At 43.1% G+C, this 13,262-nt stretch overlaps 1 pseudogene; it reads right to left on the bottom strand.

Moving 5' to 3' along the window:
- Positions 1 to 2,313: 2,313 nt before the first annotated feature.
- LOC114617528 lies at positions 2,314 to 2,772 on the bottom strand (annotated as a pseudogene).
- Positions 2,773 to 13,262: the final 10,490 nt, after the last annotated feature.

Genomic DNA, 13,262 nt, shown 5'->3' with positions numbered 1-13,262 from the left:
GAAGCAGTGTTCCTGAATGTGATTCCTCCAAGATTCCTAGGTTACTTCCCAGGCTTGTTTTTGCTTTTATAGGTACAGAAGAAAAAGACATGCTTGCCAGGGTATGTCCATGATTGACAGGCTCAGGCTATGCAAGCCTTTGTTAGTTTTGCACATCCTTTTCCCAGATGCCCCTGTTTTTAATCCCATGCATGGCCAAGCATGCTTAGGCATAGGGTGATAAATGGAAGTTTCACCTAAAAGTTCACTCACAGCATGTATGTTGTCTACATACACAAACACACACACACACACACACACACACACACACACACACTCCTACTCCTCTAAAACCGATCCAGGGTATCTGCACACTTCACCTAGTTCCAGCATATATTTGAGCAAGAAAAGGGAGGTACTGGGGACTTGTCAGAGAGCCTTAGAGCTTAGGGGTGGAGAGACCAGTAGTAATCTGGAGGGGACTGTGTGTAACTCCATGCAGGTGGGAGCTATGCACATGCCTTATACTGAAGAGTGTTGGGGCCTGAAGATGACACATGCCTGTGCCACAGCACAGATGTCAGTATTAGCTGTAGTGACACTTCTCTGCTTTCAGCTTACCACCCCCCTATCATTTCCTTCCTTTTACATTAAGAGCTTTATTTCCTTGAAGGGGAAAGACACTCAATTATATGAATTATATCCATTACTGCCTCTCCCACCACTGGGCAGTTTTGTACCACCCGGAGAAGGAGAAGCTGAAAACAGATTAATCTCCTCCCTCCCCATTAGGCCCTAACTTAAATGGGCCCCTGACGATGTCATATAGACCTTCAGATCTCTATTGATTCTCCAGTAAAAACGAGGCTCTTGAATGGAATCACCTGTGGGCCCTTCAGACTGACCCAAATTCTGGTGATGAACATAGCAGAGCAAGGCACACCATGGTACCTCCTGGGTCTTTTTTTTTCACTGGCTGATAGATGGTCATGTTTCTTGTGGTCATTAAAGGGTGCCCGTGTCCTAAAGGATGCCTTTACTGTCTGTTTCTCTCTAAAGTGTAAGGCAGACAGACCTCGCCTTTGCACAGACTGACAAAATTGGTTTTGCTCTGCTCTGCACATGCCCTACATACATGAATACATGGGGATTATTTCGTACACATCTGATTTTATAGATCTAGTAGAAAAAGAGCATGAATTTCTCTGACACGGAACTTGTACTGGTTCAAGCAGTCAGTTGGAATCTCAGCCCTAGCTTGGCCTCTGAGGATGTCAGGCATTGTATCTCTGGTTTTCCTCATACTCAGAGGGGCCAGAGGTGGGGGATGGGATTAAGAAGTACAATTCGGTTGGCAGGATCTTCAGATGGATCAACCTGGGTCTATTTGGGCTTTAGTCAAGGACTGAGAATGCAAGGCTGTCTTGAAGTCAAAACTGACTACATCAGTATGCACTCACTGTGGGCCAGACACATGAGGAGTGTCCTCAGACTTTCTTGGAATCCTGGGTTAGAGATCAAAGGACCTAGAACATGTCTGGACAACTCTACTTCTGTTTTGTGAAATTAATTATTTACAACCCCCACCTTTCTTTTAGTTCAAAAATGAACCTGGCACAAAATGTATTTCACTTGAAGGCAATTAAAGAAAACGATCTGTTTAGGAAAACAAATGCTCTCCAAATTTCAATAGCAGAGATGACAACTTTTCCAATAAGGAACTGGCAATGTAAGTCCTCAATATTATGCCAATTCTGTCAAATGACCTGCATTGGGATTTTATCAGACCAAACCAACACGTTTGGTGTACATTTGGCCAGCAGATGGCAGCAGACGTTTTTATTAGGAAAACCATGCGCTTGAAGGACCGCCTAGTCAGCAATCTCTTCTAGCAAAAAGTAACCTTTTAAAGTGCCACAGAGTGCATTCACCAAAACCCAAAACGCTGCAGGTAGGAGCCTTTCTTAATACGAGGTTCTTGGCAGTAGACAGTGGAAACTCAGGGTGAGTTATTTCCACAAAGTTTATTAAAAGGAAAGTACAGATGAGATTAAGGACTGGAAAGAGAACTCTATTGAGTTTGCATCCTAATGACAATCCAGTTTCTCGGCCCACAAACTTCTACCAGCCTTTGTCAGCCTGCAGCATGGTGCTGAGGAGGCAGATCCAGCTTTTACCATGTGGCTACGGTTCTGCTGTTTGGAAAAGAGAGTCCTCTGGGTTACCTAACTGATAGAACACTATCATTCATTCTTTCAATGACTGCTTTGTACTCACCATGCCCAGTGCTTTGCCTACAGAAGTTTCTAGCCTAGGGAAAGAACCAGCTCCTCATCAAGTCAATATATTTCCTTCAAGGATGAATTCATCCTTCTGGGCTTGAGAGACAGAACAAGCAACACCTGTCCTCATCTGAACCCTTTGGATGTATTTTTCACCCAAGAAATTTTGGATTTTATCCAAAGACCCATTCTCCTGATTAAGGATGTTGATGGGGAAGTGAGTGTACACAGACCTCATCTTGTAACGGAAGCCCAGTGTAACACCCTTGATCATGTTCTGAACATGACTGCAGCCGGTTCTGACAGTGGCCAGCTCCTTTCTGTTACCCCACCATTTGTCAACCAGGAGCTTTTTCTTTTTCTTTCCAAGAAGACTCAGCTCTACAATGACATGATTGAAGTCCCTCCACAGAGTTCCCCTGGGGCCCTTCACAACGACTGTGCGCCCTTTCAGAGTGATGTCGACATTTTCTGGAATGTCTACAGTCCGATTGCTGAGAATGGTGTTCATTCTCAAAGTAGATGGGGCATCAAAACACTTTCTTATCACCAATACAACCCTACAGGCATAAAGTTCCACAGTGTTCTTTGCATAAAATGGTTTAAAGCATTGTGTAACGTTACTGTCAGCGTATGGTGCATAAGGTATATCTGAGACAATGGGTTAGACACTTAGATGTGGGGCCTAAGTAGCCCAATACAGTAGCTAAATACATGCAAATATTTTATCATCTTAAAAATATCCAGACTCTAAAACGTTTTTGTCTTAAGCATGCTGTAAAATGAATATTGTTAAACTTTGAAATGAAACATGTCTCCTGAGTGCAGTTGGTATGATGATTCATCTTAATCAGTCTAGTCGTCAACTTGACACAATGTAGAATCGCAGGGAAAAGATTCTCAAGAAGGGATTGTTTACATCAGGTTAGCCTGCGGGTATGTCTGTCTGGGCTGGTCTTGATTATGTCAATGAATGTGAGAAGGCACAGCTCTCTGTGTGCAACACCATTCCTAGGCAGAGGATCCTAACTTGTCCAAGTGTCAGGAATGCTAAATAGATACGCCTGGATTCATTCTCTCTGCTCTTGACTGTGGATGTGACAAGCTGTTTCAAGTCCAAACTGTGTCTTCCCCTCAGCAACGGCCTGTTACCTGTAACTAAAAGAAACACTCTCCTGAAGGTCTCAGTATATCCTGTGTTCCTCTGGTCCTTGGCTTTCTCATTCCAGCCTGAGGGTTTACATTATTCCTCTTCCCTCCCGTAGTTCCAGTTTGTGTACACCTAGTCACAAGATTAGGAAATGCCCTTAATGTACAGCAAGGCTCCCAACACTGAGTCCTGATAGCTTGTTAGTCTTAAAAGTATGGAATGGAATAGATGCCGAGTTACCCCTGAAGCACACATCCGCAGAAACGGTGAGCTCTGGGTTACCCATCATCCGTTCCCAGCAGATATTGACATGAACTGTGGCTCAGAAGAGCAGACCCCCGCCTCTATCTATGACAAGGAGGAAAGAAGCAAAAATGAGAGGAGAGGATCCCCTTCACACAGCTTCCTAATCAGTGGCCAACTTGGTTTACTTAGCTAGGGCCATAACCCCAGTGAAGATTGGAATGGCATTTGAGTACAATTTTGGGCCAGGCATAGTGAGAAGGCTTGGAATCCCTATACTTGAGAAGCTAAGGCAGGGGGATCAAGAGCTTGAGATCTGGTCTATATAATAAGAAACTATGTCTAAAACCATGGTTTTAAAAGATTATTATTCAGAATTTTAGTAAAACATAGATGATTATTTTTTCTTATCACTTAATACTTTAAAAAAAATGGGAAGTTATGTGGTCTGGTGAGGGAGATCAGGTGTACCAAGACATGACCTGAGTTTTCAGCAAATTAAGACTCAGAGTTTCTGCCTCTATCATCCTAACCTTCCTTCCCTTTTAGACCAACTTGATTGAGTCGTAATTTACACTGTGTAGAATGCACTCATTTTTAAGGTCCAGTTAGTAAGTTTTCCTGAGTACCTACGTCAAGATGTGGAACCTTTCCATCAGCCAGGACTTCAATTCCACTCTTGTCCGGATGCCTGGCTGTCTTCTTGCATTCCCCAACTCTAGGTAAACCGGCCTGCTTCCTGTCATCCCAGATCAGATTAGTCTACTCCATAAATCCATGTAAGCAGAACTGTACAGCATGAATTCTCTTGGGTCTGATTTGTTTTATTTAGCACACCTTTGAGATTTATCCACGCTCTTGTATGCACCATACTTCATTTTTATTACCATGTAGAGTTTCATTATATGGTGAGGCCACTGTTTATTCATTCGCCTCTTGGAGGCTGCTCTCTTAGGCACTGTTGAATATTCATGGAACTGTATTGTTTTGGGGGGTGGAAATGATAAACACACACACACATTCAATTTTCCTGATAGACAGGGCTATGTAAGTTATTTTTTCTTAAGCATCTGCTTATGGAGATAAGCATGTGTAGAATATAGATTTAATCCTGAGATGTATGTTTGCAATAATCGACAACATCAAAATCACGGGCATGCCAGACAGTAGTGGTGCACGCCTTTAATCCCAGCACTTGGGAGGCAGAGGCAGGTGGATTTCTGAGTTTGAGGCCAGCCTGGTCTACAGAGTGAGTTCCAGGACAGCCCGGGCTATACAGAGAAACCTTGTCTTGAAAAACAAACAAACAAAAAAAATCACATACATGTTGTTAAGAGGCCTGTGCCTCATCTTGCTAACCAAAGAGTCACTCCCTGGGAACAAAAGCTGCCCAGGGATTCGTTTCTTGGACTCTCTGTGATCTCAACCATCCTAGCTTCTCTACCGTCTATCTGTGTGGCTTTGTCTATTTAATTATTTGTGTGTGTAGGTTTACATACCTCTAATGTGCAGATCATAAAGACAAATATTGCATGTTCTCTTTCATATGTGGATGTTAGCTTTGGCTCTTTAGGTATGTATCCTTCATTGAGAATACCCATAGATATCAAGCAACGAGTAAGGAGCTGCAGGGGAGGAGAGGAGATGGAGCAGAGTATAATAGAGCAATGGAATGGGAAGGGTTAAATGGGGTTAGAGATTCAGAAGGGAATAGAAAGAGTGATAACTAGCCCTAAAAGCCATAAGGAAACCTACTGCATAGAAGCTTCAGAAAATACATACATATATTTTAAAACATTTAAATGGAATTATCCTATACTGGGGGCAGTACTCCAACTAAACACCGCATGATAGCAAATAAACCTCAGTACAAGGAACGGGTTACCTCTTTTTGAGTTGTTGATCAGTGAGGTTCTGTAGACGCCCAAATATAACAGATTATACCACCATTGCTCTTACCCCAGAACTTGACAGGAAGTCTCTACTGCTGTGGCTGGGTGGTGGTGGCATTAACCCCAGCACTCAGGAGGCAGAGGAAGGAAGATATCTGAGTTCAGGATAACCTGGTATTCTGAGCGAGTTCCAGGACAGCCAGGGATACACAGAGAAACTCTGTCTCAAGAAAAAAAACCACAACAACACAACACACAACAAAACAAAACAAAGACGCTATAGCTGAGAATCATTTGAGGTTTTCATGAAACTTTGAGTTCTAGGAAGGGTGCATATGAATGTTCACCATTGCAATAAAAAAAAAAAAACTATGAAGGTGATTTTATTAGAACCAAACACAGCTCAGTCGGTGGATAAAATGGGCCTTAAAGAGTCATATTTGGCTTTTAAAAGTCACTAGTTAAATTTAGAATTCCCTTTGCCAACTCTCTGTGAGCAGTGCGATTTTGCGTAGTTATCCCCTTGTTTCCTTCAGTCTGGGAATCAAAATCTGCACCTTGAACTTCTGAAACAGATTGGTACAAACTCTCAAACTAGGCAACATTTGCTTATATTTCTGCTAATAGCATCTCTGATGCACTTGTTGAATATATACTTAAATGTCTTCTGTTATTTGGTATGGGGTTACTATGGAAACTGAGATGTTCATGGCCTTTGTCCCTGTAAAGTTTGACATCCTGTATGGATGGCACTAAACAAAATACAAACAGATAATCATGTAATTATGAGCTGTTGGAAGAGGAAACTGCAGGGCTGGTGGGGTCTGAGGGATGTGGGGTCTGCAGGGATGGTGACAAGTCTGCAGGGAGGGTAGGCAGAGCAGTGGCTCCAGAAGATGGGAGGAACAGTAGAGCCTTTGAGTCATGACCATGTTGGGAAAGTGAATATACAGGCCTGATGATATGAGACTCTGTACATTCACACCAACATTGAATACCTGGCTTTGACATCTATGCTGGCTTGAATAAGAATGGCCCCCCATACACTCATATATTTCAATGCTTGTTCATTAGGGAGTGGCACTACTTGAAAGGGATTAGGAGGTGTGGCCTTGTTGGAATAGGTATGGTTTTTATTGGAGAAAGTGTGTCACTAGGTTTAAGGTTTCAAGGGGCCAAGTCAGGCCTAGTGTCTTTCTCTCTCTCTCTTTTGTTTGTGGAGGGGTTTGGGGGCTGCTTCTAGAAACTTGGCAAGAGTTTGACATTGGGCCAGGACAGGGAAGTTGGCTCAGGCAAGAATATCTACATTTGGGCTAATTCAATGCTCAAGGTGAACTCAGTGGAGGAATGCGTGGCATTCCTTTTATTTTGGTCATCCTGATAAGCCCCAAGAAACAGTGATCATGGGACTTTGTTTTTTTGTCTTGTTTGTTCCTTGACCTAGAACTGACCTTATTATTTGCATGTACTTAGAATGGTATAAAAGCAGGCTGGAGAAAAGTAAACCTGCTTCAGCCTCAGCATTGGCTGGAGTCATGTTATAGTCTTGTCTAATTGTCTTTTTCTTTTCAATTCTCACTCCCTCCTTGAGACCCAGTTGACTGACTGAGCTAGCATGGTTTCCTGCTGCCTGCAGGTCCATATGTAGAACTCTCAGCTCCTCTTCAGCACCTGCCATGATACTTCCTGTCATGATGACAGTAAAGTAAATCTCTGAAACGGTAATCTAGCCCCAATTACATGCTTTCCTTTATAAGATTTGTCATGGTCATGGTGACTCTTCGCTGCCATAGAACAATGACTAAGACAGGAGTTGGTACCAAGAACTTAGGGTATTGCTGTTATATGCCTGATCCCTGACCGTGCTTTTGTATAGAAGAATAGGGAACACTTTGGAACTTTGGACAAGAAAAGTGATTGGACACTTTAAGTCAGGTTTAATGAGCTATCCTGGTAAGAACATGGAAGAAAATGGTGCTGAGGTTAATTTGACCTGTGGCAGACCAGCTGAAGAGATTTCAGAAGGGAAGAATATTAGTATGTGGCCCAGAGACCATTCTTATGCTTGTGATATCTTGGCAAAAAATGTGACTGCTTTTTGCCCTTGTCTGAAAAAATTTGGCTGAGACTAAATTAAAGAATTTTGAATTAATGGTGTTGGCAGAGGAGATTTCAGGGCAGCCTAGTATTGACTATGTCATGGAGCTACTACTGCTCATTCTTATGCATATCTGTAATGAAAAGGAACAAGATGAAAAATAAAAAAAATACAAAATGTACAGTTTGAGGAGAAAAGGAGTAACAGAAAGTGTAAGGGAGCTAAGTCCAGTGCTCAAGGAGATTAAAGTGTAAAGAAAAGCCTGGTGCTAAATGGAATAGAGGGGGTGGGGACCTCAGGTCGAGACTTCACTTGACCTAAGCTTCCAACTTGAGAAAAGAAATTAAAGAAAATCTTAGGGCCTGGTGTGGTGGCACACATCTTTAATCTCAACACTGGGGAGGCAGAGGCAGGCAGGTCTTTGATGTCAAGGGTAGCCTTGTCTATAGATCAAGTTCCAGGACAGTCAAGTTTAGGGAGTAAAGGAAACAATGAAAAACAGATGTATTTGAATGAGGGGGCCATGTTCCAGCTCCAGTGAGCAGAAGAACTTGGTGGCTTCGGCCATGTGGTTCTGGCTTTAGAGCCAAGGATACAAGAAAGGGGTTGTAGAGTCTCTTTCCATGATTAAAGAAAGTTACTGAGGCCAGGCATCTGGAGGAACATCCCTATACAGAGGCTCAGAAAGACCTTTGTGTGAAGCTGTGAAGGTGAAGCCTGGATTGCTTTAGAGACCTCAAAATGTTAGAGATGCCAGAGCTGTGGGATTCCTGCCCATGAAAGGAGCTAACAGGAAATGGAACCAGCCCAAGAAAGAGAAGTGTACTGCAGTCAACAAAGCTGAAAGGACTTAGAGATCTGAAGAGTGATTTCATGTCAGACATAGAGGTGTAGAATTTGGAGGTGGCCCTGCTGATTGCTTTGGTCCGGTATTGCCTCCTGATTCTCTCTTTCCTCTTCTTGGAAATGGTCATGCATATGCTGTGCCTCTGTATGTTGAAAGTATGTGATCTGTAATTACTTCTAAGTAGAACGTAGTTTAGAAAGGCCACCCTGGGGTGGGAGTTTTGAGGGTGGGGAGGTGGGAGTGGGGGGGTAGATAGAGGTTACATCCACAAAGAAGAAGGAGGAGGTGTGAGGGGATTGGGGGTTCCTGGGTGGGTGGGGGATGGGGTAAGGGGACAACATATGAAATGTAAATAAAACATCCAATAAAAAAATTAAAAAAAAAAAAAAAAAAAAGAAAGGCCACCCTGGACTTAGAAAAGAGAAGCTGGAAGGAGGCAGTAGCGGATGACAAGATGACACACAGGCTGTCTGTGACAGTGATGGGAGTCTCTGTTGGGACTCCTCCATCTTCCAGCACTGTATCTTTCACTATGAGCAGAGTAATACATGTAGAAACACAGAAAACTGAGTGGGTATGAGACACCTAGGAAAGTGAGATAAAAGGTATTTATTTATTTATTTATTTATTTATTTATTTATTTATTTGTATTTCATGTGCATCAGTGTTTTGCCTGCATGTATGTCTATATAAGGATGTCAAGTCTCCTGGAACTGAGTTATGGACAGTTGTGAACTGTCACATGGGTGCTAGGAATCGAACCCAGGTCCTCTAGGAAGAGCAGTCACAGCTCTTAACCACTGAGCCATTTCTACAGCCCCAGCATTTCTTGGGTGATGGCAGATATGTCAGTTACAGCTTTCTTTTGCTGAAATCATGACCTGGCAAGAAGCAGTTTACAGAAGAGGATTGTATTTCGGCTGATGGTCACAGGTGGAAGATTGCCAGGGCAGGAGTATGAGCAGCAACCACACTGTTTCTACCACAGTCAGTCAGCAGAGAGAGGTGGTACTCAATGTGGTTTGTTTGTTTGTTTGTTTGTTTCCCCCTTTTTATTTTTCAATCAAAGATCGCAACCCATGGAGTGGAGCCTGAATTTAGGGAGGGTTTTCCCACCTCGACTAATTGTTCCTTCAAATACCCTCACACACCTGCCTAGAGGTGTATCTGGCCGTTGAGTTCAGATCTAACCAAGTTGACTATCAACTCTTGAGGGAGGGAGTTGGAGGTGGAAGAGGGGATAGATAGAATTCTAATATATTCTGTACATATGTAATTTTCTCAAAGAATAAATTACACAATATCTTAAAATTATCATCACAGTTGGATGTGGGATGAAGGCAAGATGCCAGGAGTAACTAGGCTTTGAGGAGGATGTCTCAAAGCAGGATGGCGCTGCTGAGCATGTTGGGAAATCAAGTAACAAGACAGGATGGATAAGGGGGACTTGGATGTGAAAGGTGGAGTACCTTAAGATACATTAAATTTTGGATGCTCTATTTTAGTTTGAATCTGAGATAATCCCCAGGGGCACATGTTTTGAATGTTTGGTCCCTGGTTTGTGGTACCATTTTGAAGGCTGAGGTAGAGCCTTTCTGTCAGAAGTATGTCACTGTGATGGGCCTTTGGCACTCACTCCTGCTTTTGGTTCCTGTCTCGCTCACTCTGCTTCCTGTTTGGCAATCTGTGAACAGAAACTACTTGCTACCAGGAGCAGGCCCCTCCCACCACTAGGCCTTCTCTGCCATGGAGCCAAATGATGAAAATAAGGAACCCTTCTTTAAGCTTTTCCTATCACATGCTTACGTCAGTGGCCAAGACAGGTGCTTTAGGGATGGATAAACAGAGCTGTGAGCTGACAATCCAGAGCTCAGACTTCAGTCAGTATTAAAGGTGCAGAAAACACACACATTTAAAGCCACTGGAAGAGACAGTGCGGGGGGTGGGGTGGGGTTGGGGTTGGGGTTGGGGTTGGGGTTGGGGTTGGGGTTGGGGTGAGAGTGAGGAGACAAGCTGTGGCCTCAGGATCTAGTCTGAACAAATTCCGACATTAACTGTCTGGGAGGTAGGGACGAGTAGAGAACATGCAGGAGGAATTGTCAAAGAAACCTAAAAGAAAAACCAAACCAAACAACCGGTTATATCATCTTGGAGGGCTGAGAAAAGAAGCATTGGGGGTTGTGGGGAGAGGTGGACTGTGACTTGGGACTCAGTTGTCTAAGGCCAGTGACAACTGGAAATGATTGTTGGGGTTGGCCCTCTAAAGTTATGGGTGGCCTTGTGTGTCTCTTGATACCCCTATGCCATGCATGGAGCAGGGGATTAAAGGGGCTCTGGAAGAGGGGACAAGGGAGAAAACAAATACATCATTTCTCCCAGCATTTAGATAGGAAGGGATAGAGAAAGCTGGGAAGACATTTTTCTTGTTTGTTGTCCTTAACTAAAAAAGACATCAAAATGAAAAAGAAAAGAAAAGAACGACCACCAAAGGAAAGGCTGTGAGAGGGTAACTGAGCATCAGAGGGGCCACAGGGTTCAGAGCACACTGAGACACAGCAGGTGACTCTCAGGCTAGAGAGAGAAGTGCCTCCCTCCAGCGACGCTGATATTTTTCTCGCGGTGGTAATTTGCAGCAATTGCTTTTAGTCTGTATTCTCCATGAGAATAACTTCTGTCTCTGAATTACAGCTCGTTAGAGCTACATGAGATGTTAGACATTCCTGATCTCATCTGTTTACTGCAAATGATAAAAACAGGGGCTGAAGAGGATGTGGCTGCATTGGTTATGGACTAGAATCTCTGGGACCCCTTTCATCTTGCAGCATCTTCAGTGGATCCCTAAGCATCCTTGAGCCTAGCTTTCTTCATGTAAAATGTGGGCCATAATTATCATCTGCTTTTGTTGGTGATGCTACTGATTTGAAAAGACTGGACCTCTCTGGCCACCCACCTTTATGCCTACAGCTTATAGGCCTCAGAGCTGGAAAGAAGGCAAGAAACTTGCTTATGTTGCAGATGAAGCATCAATGTGGTGTTCGAAATAAATAAAAGCATATAAAGGGCTTTTCGATGCACACCAGGGCCTGGGGTGAGAGTGGCCATGGCTCAGTGGGTGAGAGTGCTTGTCATATAAGTATAAGGACCTGAGTTCAGATCTGGAGACACCATGGAAAATGTTGGATGTGGTTGCACACACCTGTAATAGCAGCTTGTGAAAGCAAGGCAAAGACAGGAGGAGAGCTAAGACTTACTAGCAGAGCTCAAACAAATAGAGTTCTGGGTTCAGTGAGAAATCCTGACTGAAGAGAATAAAGTGGAGAGGGTTAGAAATAAAATGTGTGAGGTCCTCCTCCAGCATCTGCATGGACACACACACCTGCACACTCATGAGTATGCACACCATGTACACAGACACACAGGCACAGACAGACAGACAGACAGACAGACAGACAGACAGACAGACACTTCAGACCACAGTATTGATATCCAGATGTAGATCTTCCCCTTAACTGGCTCCATGAGCCCAGGGCCTCTGAGCCTGTCTGCAGGGCCAAGTGTGTGTTCTGTGCTTGCTGCTGGACCATCCACTGCATGGTGATAGTTTCTAGCTCATATAAAGGAGAAACTTTTCTTCTTGGAATATAAACCATGTCTTTTCATTGACTTATCTGTTTTCTGCCTATTGTATAGTACAGACTTTTGAACTTTTTTTTAAATTATAATTTCAGATTCACCTCTGAGCTGTAAAAGTGGTTTAGAGACCTTCTTTGGTATAGCAAAGTGCACATCTCATTCCAACGTCCACAAAATAACTACCTTATAAGCAATAGACTGTTTTCAAATGTGGCCAGGCGTGACACTGATGCTCTTCCTGTGGCTTAGCATCCAAACTAGTGCTGAGGCTCACAGTTAACTGGGTCTCCAACCTGGGAATCACTCTTTCTTTTCCTCAATCTTGACAATTTTGAGACCTGCCTCTTAGTTTGCATTGTCTATGTTTCTTTATGGCTGAATCCTCCTGTTCTTACGTTCATCCTGTCTTGTAAACATTGCATCTTGGGAATTTGGGAGCTGCATTTATCACCAGCCTGTATTCTTTTTTCAAAGCACACATTTTTTTACAGAAGAAAACCTACTTCTTGCCCCATGCCTGGGATGATAATATGTCCTTCAAGCAGTTAATGCAATGCAGTTAAGTTATGATTCTGCTTGCAGGGATCTCAATGAAATGGTTTATAGCACACCGGACTTTAAGTATTTTATTATCTAAGACACAACCCCACACAGCTGGATACCTAGAAATGTCAGGTCTATGTCCTTCTCATTTGTCATTGTTAATTAGCTAGGAACAAGCCTAAATCATCAAGAATTCATTCTTAGACTAAGTACCGAATCAATCAAAATTATTCTAGAGTTATCAATAAATAACGTCAACATATAAAGCGAATGAGCAGTCAGGTAGGGACTGCAGGGAGTGGCTTACTCCTTAGAAGACAGCAGACCCAGAATCATCACTAACACCCACAACAGGTAGCACAAACTATCGTCCTTCAGAAAGTTTCTCCCAGCTTTAATTCACATGACACATGGAAATGCTTATCTGGGATTGGAATCGAGACTGCCAATGTATTACAAGATCGCCTTCGCCAGAGAACTTACCTGCTCATTTGTTTATTTATCCACGAATGGGATGTGGTCTAACAGCTCAATAGGATGTCACACACAGGATATTCTATAGGGAGTCAAAGTAGACATGGAGTTTGTTTGTAGA

Source organism: Grammomys surdaster, unplaced genomic scaffold (genome assembly GCF_004785775.1).
Source record: "Grammomys surdaster isolate TR1022 unplaced genomic scaffold, NIH_TR_1.0 137, whole genome shotgun sequence".
NCBI lineage: Eukaryota > Metazoa > Chordata > Mammalia > Rodentia > Muridae > Grammomys > Grammomys surdaster.
Note: the sequence above shows the minus strand (reverse complement) of the source record. Positions and strands in the feature narration are given on the sequence as shown.